Source organism: Trachypithecus francoisi, unplaced genomic scaffold (assembly GCF_009764315.1).
Source record: "Trachypithecus francoisi isolate TF-2019V2 unplaced genomic scaffold, Tfra_2.0 Lachesis_group3, whole genome shotgun sequence".
Classification (NCBI taxonomy): Eukaryota; Metazoa; Chordata; class Mammalia; order Primates; family Cercopithecidae; genus Trachypithecus; species Trachypithecus francoisi.
In genome coordinates this window covers 144557576-144576361 of record NW_022681468.1, presented here as the reverse complement: position 1 = coordinate 144576361, position 18786 = coordinate 144557576, and the positions used below count along the sequence as shown (strand labels likewise).

At 45.1% G+C, this 18786-nt stretch overlaps 1 protein-coding gene across 5 annotated transcripts in view; it reads left to right on the top strand.

Annotated features, from left to right (window-relative positions):
• Positions 1-10200: 10200 nt before the first annotated feature.
• Positions 10201-18786, top strand: part of SQOR (sulfide quinone oxidoreductase) — a 64497-nt gene continuing 55911 nt past the window's right edge. Inside the window, exons 1-2 of one of the 5 annotated variants that reach the window (XM_033190225.1) lie at positions 10201-10397; positions 10540-10628. The gene's annotated coding sequence lies outside the window, so the exon portion shown is untranslated. Of the gene's footprint in view, positions 10633-13351; positions 13721-18786 lie in introns of those variants that run through there. The other 4 variants (XM_033190224.1, XM_033190223.1, XM_033190222.1 and 1 more) reach the window with 4 other exon arrangements.

Here is an 18786-nt window from a genome sequence, read left to right as displayed (position 1 = left end):
GATCAACTGTGGTGATCTTGGGACTGTAATTCATCCAACCAACCCCCTCTGCTCAGTTGCCCCTTAGGAAGGAAGGCCCGTGAGGACTACGGAGGAGCTGCTCCTTGCACCTCTGTGGAGAAGTACATCTATACGGCTCGAGGGGTGGACTGTAGTGGCCATTAGAACACGCCTCACAGACCTCCAGCTACAGGGAACCTCAGTTTCTGGGCCCTGGTTACTTTGCTCTGAAGTGTTCTGCTACATTTGTACTGAGGATGCTTCCCATGGGCTACTCCTAGCCTAATGACAGCTCAGCAAGGATACTAGGCAGACCCATTCCTGAGAACAGAGATGGCTTCATAATTTGCAGGACCTAGTGCAAAATGAAAATGCAGGCCCCTTGTCAAATATGATGAAAAAATTTAAAATGGCAACAGCAGAGCATTAAGCCAAGTATGGGCCCTGTGTGACTGTACAGATCACATTCTCATTAAGCTGGTTCGGCCTGAAAAATAGGAGATTTCTCTAGGACTGGCTCTGACAGTTTTGCTGAGCCTTCCTTAGAGTACACAGCTGTATACAAAACTTCCACTCAACCTTTCATCCCTGTCTTTTTCTTCTGAGGTCAGACTTGCATTGTAGGCTGATGGATATCTCAACCATCTCCCTCTCATTTTCCCCCCAAGAATTTCCTTAAAAATCCTTGCATGTTTAGCTTTGTCTTGATGCCTGCTTCTCAGAGTACATGGATTAACACAGAGCCTTAATTCTGCTATGTTACCACACTTGTATGTAACAAACCCTCCAACATAAAATCTCTTTTTCCCAACAATAAAGCAATTTAGGCTTATTTCCTGGATCTCAGTTAGATACTGCTTACCCATAAAATGACTTGATTTCAAATGTACAGTGCAGGTCACACAGAAATTAAACTTAATTTGTATCCCATTTTTACCATATCTTCTCCCCTGACTGACAAGGCTGATTGTATTTTGGGCATGGGATTGCAGTAGAGGTTCCCGGGAGAGGAACAGACATTTGGAAGAAAACGGTGAGAAATCAGCTGGGCGCGGTGGCTCACGTCTGTAATCCCAGCACTTTGGGAGGCTGAGGCAGACGTATCATGAAGGGAGTTCAAGACCACTCTGACTAACATGGAGAACCCCTGTCTCTACTAAAAGTACAAAATTAGCGAGGCATAGTGGCACATGCATATAATTGCAGCTACTTGGGAGGCTGAGATAGGAGAATCACTTGAACCTGGGAGGTGGAGGTTGCAGTGAGCCGAGATCAGGCCATTGCACTCCAGCCTGGGCAACAAGAGTGAAACTCCATCTTAAAAAAAAAAAAAGAAAAAGGAAAAAGAAAAAGGTGAGAAATTATTGAGAGAAAAGAGAATGGGAGTAAGAAAGAGGGAGAAAAGTAGATGCAGAAAAGCCTTCGACAAAATTCAACAGCCCTTCATGCTAAAATCTCGCAATAAACTAGGTATTGATGGAATGTATCTCAAAATAATAAGCTATTTATGACAAACACACAGTCAATATCATACTGAATGGGCAAAGATTGGAAGCATTCCCTTTGAAAACCGGCACCAGACAAGGATGCCCTCTCTCACCACTCCTATTCAACATAGTGTTGGAAGTTCTGGCCAGGGCAATCAGGCAAGAGATAGAAATAAAGTGTGTTAAATTAGGAAAAGAGGAAGTCAAATTGTCCCTGTTTGCAGATGACAAATATGTTTAGAAAACCCCATCGTCTCAGCCCCAAATCTCCTTAAGCTGATAAGCAACTTTAGGAAAGTCTCAGGATAGAAAATTAATGTGCAAAAATCACAAGCATTCCTTTACACCAATAACAGACAAACAGAGAGCCAAATCATGAGTGAACTCCCATTTATAATTGCTACAAAGAGAATAAAATACCTAGGAATCCAACTTACAAGGAATGCGAAGGACCTCTTCAAGGAGAACTACAAACTGCTGATCAACAAAATAAAAGAGGACACAAACAAATGGAAGAACATTCCATGCTCACAGATAGGAAGAATAAATATCATGAAAATGCCCATACTGCCCAAGGTAATCTATAGATTCAATGCCATCCCCATCAAGCTACCAATGACTTTCTTCACAGAATTGGAAAAACTACTTTGAAGTTCATATGAAACCAAAAAAGAGCCCGCATTGCCAAGATAATCCTAAGCAAAAAGAACAAAGCTGGAGGCATCATGCTACCTGACTTCAAACTATACTACAAGGCTACAGTAACCAAAACAGCATGGTACTGGTACCAAAACAGATATATAGACCAATGGAACAGAATAGAGGCCTCAGAATTAACAACACACATCTACAACCATCTGATCTTTGACAAACCTGACAAAAACAAGCAATGGGGAAAGGATTCCCTATTTAATAAATGGTGCTGGGAAAACTGGCTAGCCATAGGTAGAAAGCTGAAACTGGATCCCTTCCTTACACATACAAAAATTAATTCAAGATGGATTAAAGACTTAAGTTTTAGACCTAAAACCATAAAAACCCTAGAAGAAAGCCTAGGTAATGCCATTCAGGAGCAGGCACGGGCAAGGACTTTGTGAACACAACACCAAAAGCAATGGCAACAAAAGCCAAAATAGACAAATCGGATCTAATTAAACTAAAGAGCTTCTGCATGCAAAAGAAACAACCAACAGAGTGAACAGGCAACCTACAGAATAGGAGAAAATTTTTGCAATTTACCCATCTGACAAAGGGCTAATATCCAGAATCTACAAAGAACTTAAACAAATTTGCAAGAAGAAAACAAACAATCCCATCAAAAAGTGGGCAAAGGATATGAACAGACTCTTCTCAAAAGAAGACATTTATGCAGCCAACAGACACATGAAAAAATGCTCATCATCACTGGTCATCAAAGAAATGCAAATCAAAACCACAATGAGATACTATCTCACACCAGTTAGAATTAAAAAGTCAGGAAACAACAGATGCTGGAGAGGATGTGGAGAAATAGGAACGCTTTTACACTTTTGGTGGGAGTGTAAATTAGTTCAACCATTGTGGAAGACAGTGTGGCGATTCCTCAAGGATCTAGAACTAGAAATGCCATTTGACCCAGTGATCCCATTACTGGGTGTATACCCAAAGGATTATAAATCATGCTACTATAAAGACACATGCACACGTATGTTTATTATGGCACTATTCACAATAGCAAAGACTTGGAACCAACCCAAATGTCCATCAATGATAGACTGGATTAAGAAAATGTGGCACATATACACCATGGAATACTATGCAGTAATAAAAAAGGATGAGTTCATGTCCTTTGCAGGTACATGGATGAAGCTGGAAACCATCATTCTAAGCAAACTGTCACAAGGACAGAAGACCAAACACCATAAGTTCTCACTTATAGGTGGGAATTGAACAATGAGAACACTTGGACACAGGGCGGGGAATATCACAACTGGGGCCTGTCAGGGGGTTAGTGGCTGGGGGAGGGATAGCATTAGGAGAAATACCTAATGTACATGATGAGTTGATGGGTGCAGCAAACTAACATGGCACATGTATACCTATGTAACAAACCTGCACATTGTGCACATGTACCCTAGAACTTAAAGTATAATAAAAAAAAAAGGGAGAAAAATAACGGGTAGTTGAGAGGAAACAAAGAAGGCTAAGAGGGACATTAATCTATTCTTGAGGGATCTGCCCCATGACTCAGACACCTCCCATTAGGCCCCAGGCTGTGCCTGCAACATTGGAGATTAACTTTTTTTTTTTTTGAGATGGAGTCTTACTCATTCGCCCAGGCTGGAGTGCAGTGGCATGATCTCGGCTCACTTCAACCTCCGCCTCCTGGATTCAAGCAATTCTCCTGCCTCAGCCTCCTGAGTAGCTGGGACCACAAGCGTGTACCACCACACCTGGTCAATTTTTGTATTTTAGTAGAGATGGGTTTTCTCCATGTTGACCAGGATGGTCTTGAACTCCTGACCTCACTTGATCTGCCTGCCTTGGCCTCCCAAAGTGCTGGGATTACAGGCATGAGCTACTGCATCTGGTGGAGATCAACTTTTATTATGAGATTTGGAGAGGAAGATCATCCAAACTATAGCACTGTCTTTTAGGTTAATAATTTTAAAAATGTGTTCATCTCTTAAATCATGTAGAAAAAAATAGTGAAATTAAGACTGTTAAAATAATACTAGCCTTTATTATTGCCCATGTGTTTACCTTTATTGAGATCTCTATTTCTTCATACAACTTTGAGTTACTGTCTAATGTTGTTCAATTTCACTCTGAAGAACTTCTTCGAGAATTTCTTACAGGGGAGATCTAGCGGTTACAAATTCTCTCATTTTTTTGTTTGTCTGGAAATAGTTTAATTCCTCTCTCACTTTTAAAGGACAGATCTGCTAGTATACAATTCTTGATTGACAGTTTTTTTCTATTTTAGCACTTTGAATATATTGGTCCATTGCTCTCTGGCCTCCAAAGTTCCTGATGAGAAATCTGATAATCTTATTAAGGATCCCTTGTATGAGACAAATTGCTTCTGTCTTACTGCTTTCAAGATTATCTTTTGATCTTTGTTTTTCAAAATTTTAGTTATAATATGTCTAGTATGGTCTCTTTGAGTTCATCTTTCTTAGAGTTGAGCTTTTGTATGTTTGTATTTATATATTTTATCACATTTGGAAAGTTTTCAGCCACTATGTATTCAAATATTATTTCTGTTCCTTTCTCTTTCTCTTTTTTTTTTTTTTTTTGAGACGGAGTCTTGCTCTGCCACCCAGGCTGGAGTGCAGTGGCCGGATCTCAGCTCACTGCAAGCTCCGCCTCCCGGGTTTACGCCATTCTCCTGTCTCAGCCTCCGGAGTAGCTGGGACTACAGGCGCCCGCCACCTCGCCCGGCTAGTTTTTTGTATTTTTAGTAGAGACGGGGTTTCACCGTGTTAGCCAGGATGGTCTCGATCTCCTGACCTCGTGATCCGCCCGTCTCCGCCTCCCAAAGTGCTGGGATTACAGGCTTGAGCCACCGCGCCCGGCCTCCTTTCTCTTTCTCTTCTCTGTAACTCCCACAATGAATATGTTGATCTGCTTGATGGTGTCCCACAGATGTCTTAGGCCCTGTTCACTTTCCTTCAGTAATTTTTATTTCTGTTCCTCAGACTTAATAATTTCTATTGTCTTCAAGTTCTATTATCTTCAAGTTAACTGATTCTTTTGCTTGCTCAAATCTGCCTTTGAATCCCTCTAGTGAATTTTCATTTCAGTTATTGTGCTTTTTTTTTTTTCTTGAGACAGAGTCTGTCTTGGTAGTGGGAGGCTGGAGTGCAGTGGAATGATCTCAACTCACTGCAACCTCTGCTTCCTGGGTTTAAATGATTCTTGTGCCTTGGCCTCCTGAGTAGCTGGGATTACAGGGGCCACAGCTGGCTAATTTTTGTATTTTTAGTAGATATGGGGTTTTGCCATGTTGGCCAGACTGGTCTTGAACTTCTGGCCTTGAGTGATCTGCCTGGCTTGGCCTCCCAAAGTGCTGGCATGAGCCACTGTGCCTGGTCCAGTTATTGTAATTTTGATTTTCAAAATTTCTTTTGGATTATTATTATTATTTTTTTTTTTTTGAGGCGGAGTCTCGCTCTGTTGCCCGGACTGGAGTGCAGTGGCCGGATCTCAGCTCACTGCAAGCTCCGCCTCCCGGGTTTACGCCATTCTCCTGCCTCAGCCTCCCGAGTAGCTGGGACTACAGGCGCCCGCCATCTCGCCCGGCTAGTTTTTGTATTTTTAGTAGAGACGGGGTTTCACCGTGTTAGCCAGGATGGTCTCGATCTCCTGACCTCGCGATCCGCCCGTCTCGGCCTCCCAAAGTGCTGGGATTACAGGCTTGAGCCACCGCGCCCGGCCTTTTGGATTATTTTTAGAGTTGCTCTTCCTTTGTCTCTCTCTTTCTCTCTCTCTCTTTCCTTTTCTCTCTGTCTCTCTTTCCTTCTCTCTCTTTCAACAGGGTCTTGCTATATTGCCCAGGCTGGTCTCAAGTGGTCCCCCTGCATTCTGAGTGGCTGGGACTACAGGCATGTACCACTGTGCGTGGCTTAGATCTTCTATCTGTTTTTTGATATTTTCATTTTGTTCATACATTGATATCTTGATTTTCTCTACATCTTCCTTTTGTTCTTTGAGCATCTTTATAATAATTGTTTTAAAATGTTTGTCTAGTAGGTCTGCCATCAAGTCTTTTTCAGGAACAGTTCATATTGATTTAGTTTTTCCTTCGAATGGGCCATACTTTTCTATTCTTTTTGTATGCCTTGTGATTTTTGTTGAAAAGTGAACATTTAAATCTAATAATGTGGTAACTCTGGAAATCAGATTTTTCCCCTTTCCCAGAATTTGTTGTTTATTGTTATTGTTTTTATTTTTTTATTGTTGTCGGCTGTCTCTGTGCAAAGATCAGCTAAGGTGTCAGCTTAAGGTCTTCTCAGATCTTTCCTAAATCTGTGCATTTCTTTGGGAATACACAGTCACTTTCTAATTTTCACCATATATACAGTTGCTTTTGAGTGTCTTAGTCTTTAATATCTGTCTTTTAAAAGAGAGAAAAAAGAAAAATGAAGAGGTGAGGAAGGGGTACTGGATCTTTAAATCACTTGAAAGTCACTTCAGCTTGAGGGAAAGGAGATTGCAACAATGGGGGGCAGGTGCAACAACATGATCACCTGCCTCTTTGCATCTTTATGATCAGAAGCAGCAATCAGCAAGCAGAGCACACATTCTCAGTATTGCAACAGTGTGCTTTTTGCCCAACCTGGCTCCCACAAGCTATATGTAAGCTGTTCCTGGAACATACAATTTTTTTGAGATGAGATCTTGCTTAGTCAGCTAGGTTGGAGTGCAATGGTACCATCATGGCTCACTGTAGTCTTGACCTCCTGGGCTCAAGCACTCCTTCCACCTCAGCCTCTGAAGTAACTGGGACCATAGGCATGTGCCACCAAACCTAGCTAATTTTATTTATTTATTTATTTTTTGGAGACAGAGTCTCACTCTGTTACCCAGGCTGGAGTGCAGTGGTGTGGTCTTGGCTTGTTGCAGCCTCCACCTCTTGGGTTCTAGTGATTCTCCCGCCTCAGCCTCCCGAGTAGCTGGGACTATAGGAGTGTGCCACCATGCCCGACTAATTTTTGTATTTTTAGTAGAGATGGGGTTTCTCCATGTTGGCCAGGCTGGTCTCAAACTCCTGATCTCACGTGATCTGCCTGCCTTGCCCTCCCAAAATGCTGGAATTACAAGTGTGAACTACTGAATCCAGCCTTGGGCTAATATTTTCAAAAATAATTTTTATAACTTTTGTAGAGATGAAGTCTTGCCATGTTGCCCAGGGTAATCTTGAACTCCTGGGCTTAGGTGATCCTCCTGCCTCGGCCTCCCAAAGTGCTAGGATTACAGGCATGGGCTACTGTGCCCGGTCAAAATATGCACTTTATTACTGCAGCTAACTGAGACAAATTAATATATTCTCTTTTAGAGTGATGATGTGCAAACACAAAGATAACTTTTGGTCTCCACATTCCCACATGCTCTGAGGTAGTCTATGGCCCAAGAGACACAATGTTTATTCTTTTAGCATATCTTCCAGGTAGTTCTTGAAGCAGGAGAAAAGATTTTATCTCCTTTTTTTTTTTTTTTTGAGATAGGGTCTGGTTTTGTAACCCAGGCTAGAGTGCAGTGGTGTGATCTTGGCTCACTGCAACCTCTGCCTCCTGGACTTAAGCCAGTCTCCCACCTCAACCTCACGATTAGCTGGAACCACAGGCACGTGCCACCATACCTGGCTAATTTTTGCATTTTTTGTAGAGACAGGGTCTCATTTTGTTGCCCAGGCTGGTCTCAAACTCCTGAGGTCAAGTGACACACCAGCCTTGGCCTCACAAAGTACTGGGATTACAGGCATGAGCCACCACGTTTGGCCTTATCTCCATTTCAACAACGACAAAATTTAGGTGTAAAGAATTGCCCCAAACCCAATTTGAGACTAGATTTCTGAGAAAGACTTGATTTTAGATCCAGTACTTTTCTTATGTCCTAGGAGACCTTTCTGGGTGGAGTCTAAGCTTGCCTGAACCACACCCCTCCCTGCTCTCCAGTACTCTAATAATACATGTATTTAGTAGAACCTTTTGTGGCACTAGGACTGAGTATTGTTATTATTATTATTATTGAGACAAGGTCTAGCTCTGTTGCCCAGGCTGGAGTGCAGTGGCATGATCTCGGCTTACCTGTGCCTCCCAGATTCAAGCGATTCTCATGTCTCAGCCTCCTGAGTAGCTGGGATTACAGGCGTGTGCCAGCACACCTGGCAATTTTTTCTTTTTTTTTTTTTGTATTTTTAGTAGAGTGGGGTTTCATCATGTTGCTCAGGCTGGTCTTGAACTCCTGGCCTCAAGTGATCTGCCTACCTTGTCCTCCCAAAGTGCTGGGATTACAGGCATGAGCCACTGTGCCCAGCCAATTTTCACTATTATACCACTTTGTTTATATATGTAGAAAATAGTATATGATAAGAAGATCTTATATTTGTGGAGCCTATAGTAGACAGCTTTCTCCCCCAATCCGCTGCTGCCAGTATTCAATCCCCCTTTCCATTTTTTGAAGGAATACCCATCATAATAGTTCTGGCAGAAGCAAGAGGGCCAAGTACATTCTCTCCCTGCTCTGACAGCTACAATGCTGGCCTTTGACATACAGTTGGTCAACTGGAAACTCCCACTGAGAACTTTCACTTTCACTCTCTTTATATTTGTGTCAATCATTCTAGAGTAATTTGTGATGACATGGGAGCATCCTGTGGGTAGCCAGGCTGTTTCTGTTAAAACAAGGTGTACATTCTGCTTTTTGATTCTCCAGAGCTGTCCTCATTCCTGTGCACTTCTCCTCCCATCGTTACCTATCATTTTGATGGTTCTGTGAATCCTTGAGAGCCTTTTAATGTCCCCCCTTTTTTTCTTTTTTTTTTTGAGACGGAGTCTCACTCTGTTGCCCAGTCTGGAGTGCAGTGGCGTGATTTCGGCTCACTGCAAACTCCACCTCAGGGTTCAAGCAATTCTCTGCCTCAGCCTCCCGAGCAGCTGGGGTTATAGGCACCTGCTACCACGCCTGGCTAATTTTTGTATTTTTAGTGGAGCTGGAGTTTCACTATCTTGGCCAGGCTAGTTTTGATCTCCTGACCTCGTGATCCACCCGCCTCAGCCTCCCAAAGTGCTGGGATTACAGGCGTGAGCCACTGTGCCCAGCCTAATGTCCCTTTTCTACTTAAGGCATCCAGAGCTGGTTTCTTTCTTGCAACCGAGAATGCTGATTGAGATAGAACCTCCATATACATTAGTGCTTCTTGTCTGAAAACAACAACAACAACAACAACAATAACTTGACCTTCAATGACACAGATGAGGAAACTCCATGGCAGTTTTGGTTATTATTTAATAAGCAGATTAGCTGTGAGGAAAACAGCATGTTTGGGAGGTGTTGGGGATGTCTGTTAAAAGCAAGGCATAAAACACAAGTATTATGCTGCAATATGGTTTGGCTGTGTCCACATCCAAATATTAACTTGAATTGTATCTCCCAGAATTCCCACGTGTTATGGGAGGAACTCAGGGTGAGATAATTGAATCATGGGGGCTGGTCTCTCCCATGCTATTCTCATGATAGTGAGTTAGTCTCATGAGATCTGATGGGTTTATCAGGGGTTTCTGCTTTTGCTTCTTCCTAATTTTCTCTTGTTGCCACCATGTAAGAAGTACCTTTTGCCTCCCTCCATGATTCTGAGGCCTCCCCAGCCACGTGGAACTGTAAGTCCAATTAAACCTCTTTTTCTTCCCAGTCTTGGGTATGTCTTTATCGGCAATGTGAAAACAAACTAATACACCCTGTTCATCTGCCTATCTGGTTCTGAGGCTGCCTTATGGTTTGGCAGGATGAAACTCCATGTGATGCTTGCTCCCTGATGCATAGCAGGAACTCATTCCCAGCTCTCCCACAAGTCTCATTGCAGCTGTGAAGCCTTGGCTAGGTTACTGTCCCAGCTAGGGAGGGTTTGCTGGGGAGGCTAGGGTATGAGCTGTTTCTCTAGCTACTCACCCAGGAAGCGTTTGCTGCGGGAAAGGGATGAAGGTGGGGCTTGCTGATCAGGCAGGAAGGACAGTACAGGAGGATCAGCCTCTTTGCTCTGATCTTCCTCCTGAGCCTTCCCTTTCTTGTGATAAGGATCCCTTTCACTGTTCCATTCTCTATTTCCACTCGTTCCTGTTGCCAGCCCTTTCTGCCCATGTGCCTGCAGATCTTCCCAGAGCCCTGGTTTGGATTTGTTTTCCTTCTCCCGGATGTTCTTGAATTGGGGTGTGTTCCTCTTAGTGCTAGCTCCTCCTATCACTTCCCACCCTTTAATGATTCTTCTTTCAGTTTCCCATATCCCCAAGTGCACTTTCATTCCTCTGCAAACTTCACATGGGTAGGAATCAAGTCTGATTTTTTTCAACAGTGTATGCCTACACAGCAGGCACAGGGCTAGTTGGACACAGAAGGCAAGGACTCAGAGAATATCCATCAGATGAAAGAATGACTGCATGAGTAAGTGAGTCAACTCTCAGTCCCCTTCCTTGTCTGATGGGCAAGTTACAACTTCTGTTCTCCTTTGAAGTGTTCTCTTTTGCACTGGAAGGCGGGTTGTTGAGTGAGATAGTAGAACAAATACACTGGAGGCTCTCAGCATGGGGGATATGGTCAGGACATCTCCCTCCCTCTCTTCCTCCCCTTCCTTCCTTCCCTCCCTCCTTCCCTCCCTCCCTCCCTCCCTTCTTCCTCCCTCCCTCATTTCCTTCCTTTCTATTTTAATGGAGTCTCAGTCTGTTACCCAGGCTAGAGTGCAGTGGCACGATCTTGGCTCACTGCAACCTTTACCTGCCGGGTTCAAGCAATTCTCCTGCCTCAGCCTCCTGAGTAGCTGGGACTACAGGCACGTGCCACAATGCCCAGCTAATTTTTTTGTATTTTTAGTAGAGACAGGGTTTCACCATGCTGGCTAGGCTGGTCTCAAGCTCCTGACCTCGTGATCTGCCCACCACAGCCTCCCAAAGTGCTAGGATTACAAGCATGAGCCACCGCACTCGGCCCAGGACATGTTTCTTAACTCTGAATCTGATTCCGCAGCCATCAGTCTCAAACCACCCAGCAGGCAGCACATCCCCTGTGACTCCTTCCTGCCTGCATCCTTCCCATTTAATCCAGGACTGCTTGGCTTGGGATGTGGAGGGTGATGGGACCGGGACGTGGGGTGAAGCATTTTGGAAATATGGGAGGGGACTTTTTATTTGTCATAAATTTGGGACAGAGTCTATTGGCATTTAGAGAGCGGGAACCAAGGAAGCCAACCTCCCGTGCTATGTGAACAGTGCCATATAACAATGAACTGTCCTGGCCGGACATGGTGCCCCACTCCTCTAATCCCAGCATCTTGAGAGGCTGAGGCAGGAGGATGGCTTGAGCCCAGGAGTTCAAGACCAGCCTGGGCAATATAGTGAGACCCCCATCTCTACAAAAAATAAATAAATTTAGAAAAAAATTAGTCGGGCATGGTGGCACATGCCTGTGGTCTCAGTCACTTGGGAGGCTGACGTGGGGGGACTGTTTGAGCTCCAGAGGTCAAGGCTGCAGTAAGCTGTTATTGCACCATTGCACTCAAACCTGGGTAGCAGAGTAAGACCCTGTCTCAATTAAAAAAAAAAAACAAAAAAACAAAAACCCAATTCACTGTCCAGAGTCCTGCACAATTTCTGGTGTCCTGTGCCTTGTGCCAACATTCAAGTATGCAAAAACCATTTTTTTTTTGGTTAAGTTATTTAGGTTCTAGTTCAGATAATTATAAACATTAAGCATTTTGCATGGCTTTCATATACTAAAATTTCCAGGAATAGTTCCATTGGAATAAAGGAAGAAAAGAGTTGTATACTTTGTTTTGTTCAGAGCTTCTTTACCAGAGTTATTTGTCATTTCAAAAAATCATGTTGGCTGGGTGATCCCAGCACTTTAGGAGACCAAGGTGGGTGGATCACTTGGTCAGGAGTTCAAGACCAGCCTGGCCAAAATGATGAAACCCTGTCTCTACTAAAAATACAAAAATTAGCCATGGGTAGTGGTGGATGCCTGTAGTCCCAGCTACTCGGGAGGCTGAGGCAGGAGAATCACTTGAATCTGGGAGGCGGAGGTTGCAGTGAGCTGAGATCATGCCACTGCACTCCAGCCTGAACAAGGGAGTGAGCCTTCATCTCAAAAAAAAAAAAAAAAGAAAGAAAAAAAGAAAAGAAAAGAAAATCATGTCACAGAAGCAATGCTGCAGATGGAATTGATTTACCAATAAAAGTCTACAGTCTGCGTTTGTATTATATTGTTCATGATGATTTTGCCTAGATACAGTCAGTTCCTTCGATTAAAGATAGAAAGTATCAGTTGAAAACATTTTTTAAAATAATTCAAGCCGGGCATGGTGGTTCACGACTGTAATCCCAGCACTTTGGGAGGCCCAGGAGGGCAGATCGCTTGAGGCCAGGAGTTTGAGACCAGCTCGGCCAACATGGTGAAATCTCATCTCAACTGAAACATACAAAAATTAACCAGGCATGGTGGCGCACACCTGTAGTACCAGCTACTCGGGAGGCTGAGGCATGAGAGTTGGTTGAACCCATGAGGTAGAGGTTGCAGTGAGCCGAGATTGCTCTACTCACTGCACTCCAGCCTGGGCGACACAGTGAGACTGTGTTTCAAAAAAAAAAATGTGTATATATATATATTCAAAATTCATAAAACCAAGTAAGCGTAAAAGAAACTCAAACTTTCAAGGGTTGTTTTTTTGAAAGCTTCTAGCACTTGCACTTCTTAGGATATGAGACTTTTGGGACACCCTATATTTATTGTAAAAAGGGTTACTGAATCTGGTATGGGGGAGAACCACTCACTGACACTTTACATCCACCTGGAAAGAGCCACCAACTGAAAATGTCCAGTCATGAATATGGGACGGGACACTGTGGAGGCCAGTGGCTGGAAGCCAGCTTGCCCCTGCCTGCGCGTTTTGAGGGAAGGGCTCCAGCGCACACCAAAGCTGAACCTCGGTCACCTTCTCTGTGAAATGAGCGCGGGAATACCTGTGTTTCTGGGCAGCTGTGGGAACCTGGTGAGAAGCCCAGGGCACATAGGAGGACCCAGTGGGAACAGCCAGGGCCTCTCTGCACAGCGCCCCGCCTGCGCTTTTGTCTGCCCTGATCACAAAACGCTGTTGGCACCCAGGGGGCGGAAGCGTCAGGTGGCCTCGGTGGCCTCCGCCTGTGCGCCCGAGCCTGCAGGGCCGCCCTTCAGGGCGCGCAAGGGGCGAGTCTGCCCAGCCAGCAGCGCCCCAGGCCGGATGGACGCTTGTTCCTGGTTCTGTGCCCGGTGAGCGCTCAAAGCCCTTGTGTGTGCACTGACCATGGTGCCTGGGCTGCCGCCCCGGGCGGGGCACGGCAGGACCTTTCGGGACCTTTCCTGGGGGGAGCCTCGCTTTCCCCGCCTCCAACCTCCGCCTGGAGGGCGGGCGAGCGGGCGGGGCCCCAGTACAGGCCTTGAGACCCAGAAGGGAGCGGCGATTTTTGCTGTGCCACGCAGTGACCGAAGGCTCCGCTCACGCCAGGGTAAGAGGCATCCGCGGCCGATCTCTGGCCCTGGGCCAGCGGAGGGAGACTGGGCAGGGACAGCGCCCACCACCGAGGCTGTTTGTTGGCTTAACTCGATTTCCGCAGCTGGGACTCAGCAGACCCGGTGCGCCGCGCCCCAAACTTTGCTTCCTCAACTCCGGACACCCGCAGCTCTTGCTGCCCTTGTCTGGAACCCGGGTCTTGGGACTCGCTTCCTTCTCGGAGTGGAGTGTCAGAGCCTCAGGGCCGCGGAGAGCCCAAGCCGAGAGGGGTTCTTAAAAACCGAAGTGTCCGTGGTCTTGGTGTGTGGACGTTTCTGGCGCCTTCCACCTGTTGATTGTCACTCGGCACCGTCCCTGAGCGGGAGTGGGTGCTCGGCGTCCGGGGACCAGGGACTGACACAGTCATCCATCGACACTGCACGTGGGACAGAGGGGCGCTCGAGGGGTCGGCTGCAGCTGAAACCTGAAGGGGAGAGGATTTAGGGCACCTGCTGAACAGGAATTGGTGGAAAGGGAGAAGGGGTCTTCTGGTGGAATCTGGGCTCATTTCCTTTCCTCTTCATCTGTCTCTTTTATTTATAGTAATTCTAACCTGGCTTTTTGCTCGAAGACACTGTGCAGAGCCCCTGGCTTTGCCTGGGCTGCCCATTGGTATAATGCAGGGCTCTGGTCCATTTTTGTGCTGTGTACCCCTTTGGCATTTCTGGGAAGGTTAAAGACTCTTTCTCAGAATAATACTTTTATTTTTGAGACAGAGTCTTGTGCTGTCGCCCAGGCTGGAGTGCAGTGGCACGATCTCGGCTCACTGCAACCTCCATCTCCCTGGTTCAAGAGATTCTCCTGCCTCAGCCTCCTGAGTAGCTGGGACTACAGGCGCAGGCCAGCAAACCTGGCTAATTTTGATATTTTTAGTAGAGGTGGGTTTCACCATGTTGTCCAGCTGGTCTCGAACTCCTGGTCTCAAGTGATCCGCACACTTTGGCCTCTCAAAGTGCTGGGATTACACGAGTGAGCCACCGCACCAGACCAGAATAATGCTTTTTTAAAGATATAAAACAAAAGGAGGAGTATTATAAAGGAAACCAATTGCAAAACACTTGTCGAAACGTTAAAGGATGCGGCCGGGCGCGGTGGCTCAAGCCTGTAATCCCAGCACTTTGGGAGGCCGAGACGGGCGGATCACGAGGTCAGGAGATCGAGACCATCCTGGCTAACACGGTGAAACCCCATCTCTACTAAAAGATACAAAAAACTAGCCGGGCGAGGTGGCGGGCGCCTGTAGTCCCAGCTACTCGAGAGGCTGAGGCAGGAGAATGGCATAAACCCGGGAGGCGGAGCTTGCAGTGAGCTGAGATCCGGCCACTGCACTCCAGCCTGGACGACACAACGAGACTCCGTATCAAACAAACAAACAAACAAACAAACAAACAAAAAAAGTTAAAGGAATTTATGCTATAGTAATATATATGTCTTTAAAAAACTAATGCATTATCTAATAGCAAGGTTATTAAATAACAAGATCTAGCAGTGGATTAAATAGTTACCATAATTTTGAAGTAGTAAAGAACATAAACAATATTTCAAGATATAGGTAACACTTGTAATATAAGAAAATATCTGTTATTTATTTATTTATTTATTTATTTGAGACGGAGTCTTGCTCTGTAACCAGGCTGGAGTGCAGTGGCGCAGTCTTGGCCCCCCACAACCTCCGCCTCCCGGGTTCAAGCGATTCTGCTGCCTCAGCCTCCCGAATAGATGGGACTACAGGCGCGTGCCACCAGGCCCAGCTAATTTTTGTATTTTTAGTAGAGACGGAGTTTCACCATATTGGCCAGGATGGTCTCTCAATCTCTTGATCTCGTGATATGCCCGCCTTGGCCTCCCAAAGTGCTGGGATTACCGGCATGAGCCACTGTGCCTGGCCAATATCTGTGATTTCCACTGGTGACAAAGTCTTAGTACTGACAATACTGCTGTAGTTTGTTGGCTGCATACATAATTGAAGTAAATGTTAAATTTCAGTTAGATACTAGAGAAATAAAAGATGTACATATTAAATATCAGTAAAAATAAAGATGTAAAAAAATTTCCCATCTACGTTCTTGGGTCCAGGTTAAGATCCTCTGATAGTAGAAAGGGCTCTGACCAGATGACTTGGCTTCTGGGCTTGACACTTCCATTGATATTTGCAAGGTCCATTGTAACGTTTGCCTTTTTTTTTTTTTTTTGAGAGATAGTTTTGCTCTGACGCCTAAGCTGGAGTGCAGTGAGGCAATCTCCGCTCACTGCAGCCTCCTCGCGGGTTCCAGTGATTCGCCTGCCTCAGTATCCCTAGTAGCTGGGATTACACTAGCTGCCCACCCCCACACCTGGCTAATTTTTGTATTTTTTGGTAGAGACAGAGTTTCACCATGTTGGGGAGGCTGGTCTTGAATTGCTGACCTCAAGCGATCTGCCCTTCGCTGCTTCCCAAAGCAACCACCACGCCCAGCCTAACCTTGGGTTTTGAATTTCTTTGAGCCTCGGCTTCTTCACTGTACCGTGCAGATACTAACACCTTCCCAAGAATTTAAGGCACCTAGCACTGCACTTGGTATAGAGGGCTGAAGTAGGTACCATTTATCAGAACTTATCTGTATTCCTTCCTAAGCTTATGGCCTTATATCCCCAAGCCTGGGGAGGTACTCAATATTTATTGAATGAATAGTTGGGTTGGAAAAGGTTGCTTGTGACTAAGTCCAAAAAACCAAATTCATTAAGAAGATAGCTCGTGGTTTGGGAAATGACTTTGTTTAAATTTGGGGCTTTTTTTGTTTTTTTTCTGGCTGGACAAATACATAAACACATCTGGAACGGGGGTGCTTGAAATGTCAGTCAGGGCCCAGGGTCTGTGTGTGCGTGTCTGCGTGGCTGGTGTTCTGCCAGTGAAAATGAAATTGAATGTTGAAACGAAACTGGATTCCTTTGCAGAACGGTTTCTGCCCCATGTTGCCTGTGTCTAGCTTTGTTAATCCGATGTGTTGTAACACAGGAAATGTCTTATAAAGAATGGAGACAGATCCATGACAAGGCATTTCTGGGCATAGATGTATTTTTTTCTTCTCCTTTCACCTTTCCTTGCTCCACTCTCTACTGTATAACTCCTCTTTGACTCTGAAGACTTGGTAAATAGGAGCAGTTTGGGTAGTTTATGAAAAGCTGCCCAGACCTGGCTTGAAGCCAACCAGTTGCTTGTTTTTTTTTTTTTTTGAGACGGAGTTTCACTCTGTCACCCAGGCTGGAGTGCAGTGGCATGAGCTCAGCTCACTGCAACCTCCACCTCCTGGGTTCAAGTGATTTCCCTACCTCAGCCTCCTGAGAAGCTGGGACCACCATGCTTGGCTAATTTTTGTATTTTTAGTAGAGACGGGGTTTCACCATGTTGGCCAGGCTGGTCTCGAACTCCTGACCTCGTGATCCACCCACCTCAGCCTCCCAAAGTGCTGGGATTACAGGCGTGAGCCACTGCGCCGGGCAACCAGTAGCTTCTTAATCCCAACCTTAAAAATCTTTGTAATCCCCGGATGTGGATGGTAATAATAATAAAGAAAAGTAGATCTAGCCAATCATCCCTGTGATTTACATTGAGAAAGTGCTAAATTGGGACAGGAGGTAAAGAACTTTGTGGAAAAAACAAAACAGAACAACAACCACAAAAAAACCCCCGGAAATTTAGAACACACTGGGACTATCTATGTCTATAACTTTGGGAAGGGCAAATACTGGTGTTATGGACTCACCAAATTCATATATTGAAACCCTAACCCCCAGTATCGTAGAATGTGACTATATTAGGAGATAGTGCCTTAGTCAAAAGTGGTGGTGAGCACCTGTAGCCCCAGCTACTTGGGAGGCTAAGGTGGGAGAACTGCTTGAGCTCAGAAGTTTAAGGCTAGCCTGGGCAACATAGCAAGACCTTGTCTCAATAAAAGAATAATTAGCCAGGCATGGTGGCTCATGTCTGTAATCCCAGCACTTTGGGAGGGCGAGGTGAGTAGATCACTTGAGGCTGGGAGTTTGAGACCAGCCTAGCCAACATAGGGCAACCCTGCCTCTACTAAAAATTCAAAAATTTAGCTGGTGAGGGGGTAGTGTGCATCTGTAATTCCAACTACTCAGGCGGTTGAGGCATGAGAATCGCTTGAACCCAAGAGGAGGAGGTTGCATTGAGCCAAGATCATCACACCACTGTATTCTAGCCTGGGCAACAGAGCAAGACTCTGTCTCAAAAAAAAAAAAAAATTAAAGAATAATTAAATTTAGATCATTAGAGTGGGGTCCTAATTAAGTATGAATAGTATCCTTATAAGAAGAAGACTCGTCAGGAGCACATGTGCATAGAGAAAAGGCCACGCAAAGGCACAGTGAGAAGGTGGCCCTCTGCAGACCAGGGAGAGAGGTCCCAGGAGAAACCAGTCTCATCAGCACCGAGGTCTTGGACTTTCAATCTCCAGAACTTTGAGAAAATAAATTTCTGTTCTAGACTTCATCTAGTCTATAGTGTTTTGTTATGGCAGCCCTAGCAAATTAATACAACTGGTTCTACCAAATGGACAATTGGTTTAAAAAAATGGCTACAACTAGGCACATCTCTTAAGTCATGATCCCGACATGTCCATCACTTGCTCTTAGGGTCCCTTACCCCACCTACGCAGAAGAGTCTCCCATGTACTTTCCTTCTACAGACACCCTGTGTGGTCCCTAGGCTCCTGCCTGAGGTTGTTAAAGTCATATTCACCTTCATGATTTTGATTGTTAGGAAAAGAGAAACTTGGCCTCTTCAGTAAGTGACGCAGGTTAGCTGTTGTGCCATGTACATAGTAAGTACTTTATAAATGCATGATGGGTGATGGATGATGATGTTGATGATCATCCTTGAATACCATGGGGTGACTCCCTTCTGATCATAATGAATCTCCATGTTTTGGCTCTAGCCCAGTCCTCAGGGAATTTTCATTCTGCCTAGCGGGGAACCAGCAGCTCTGACCCTAGCTACGTGAATGGAGAGAAAATGGCTTG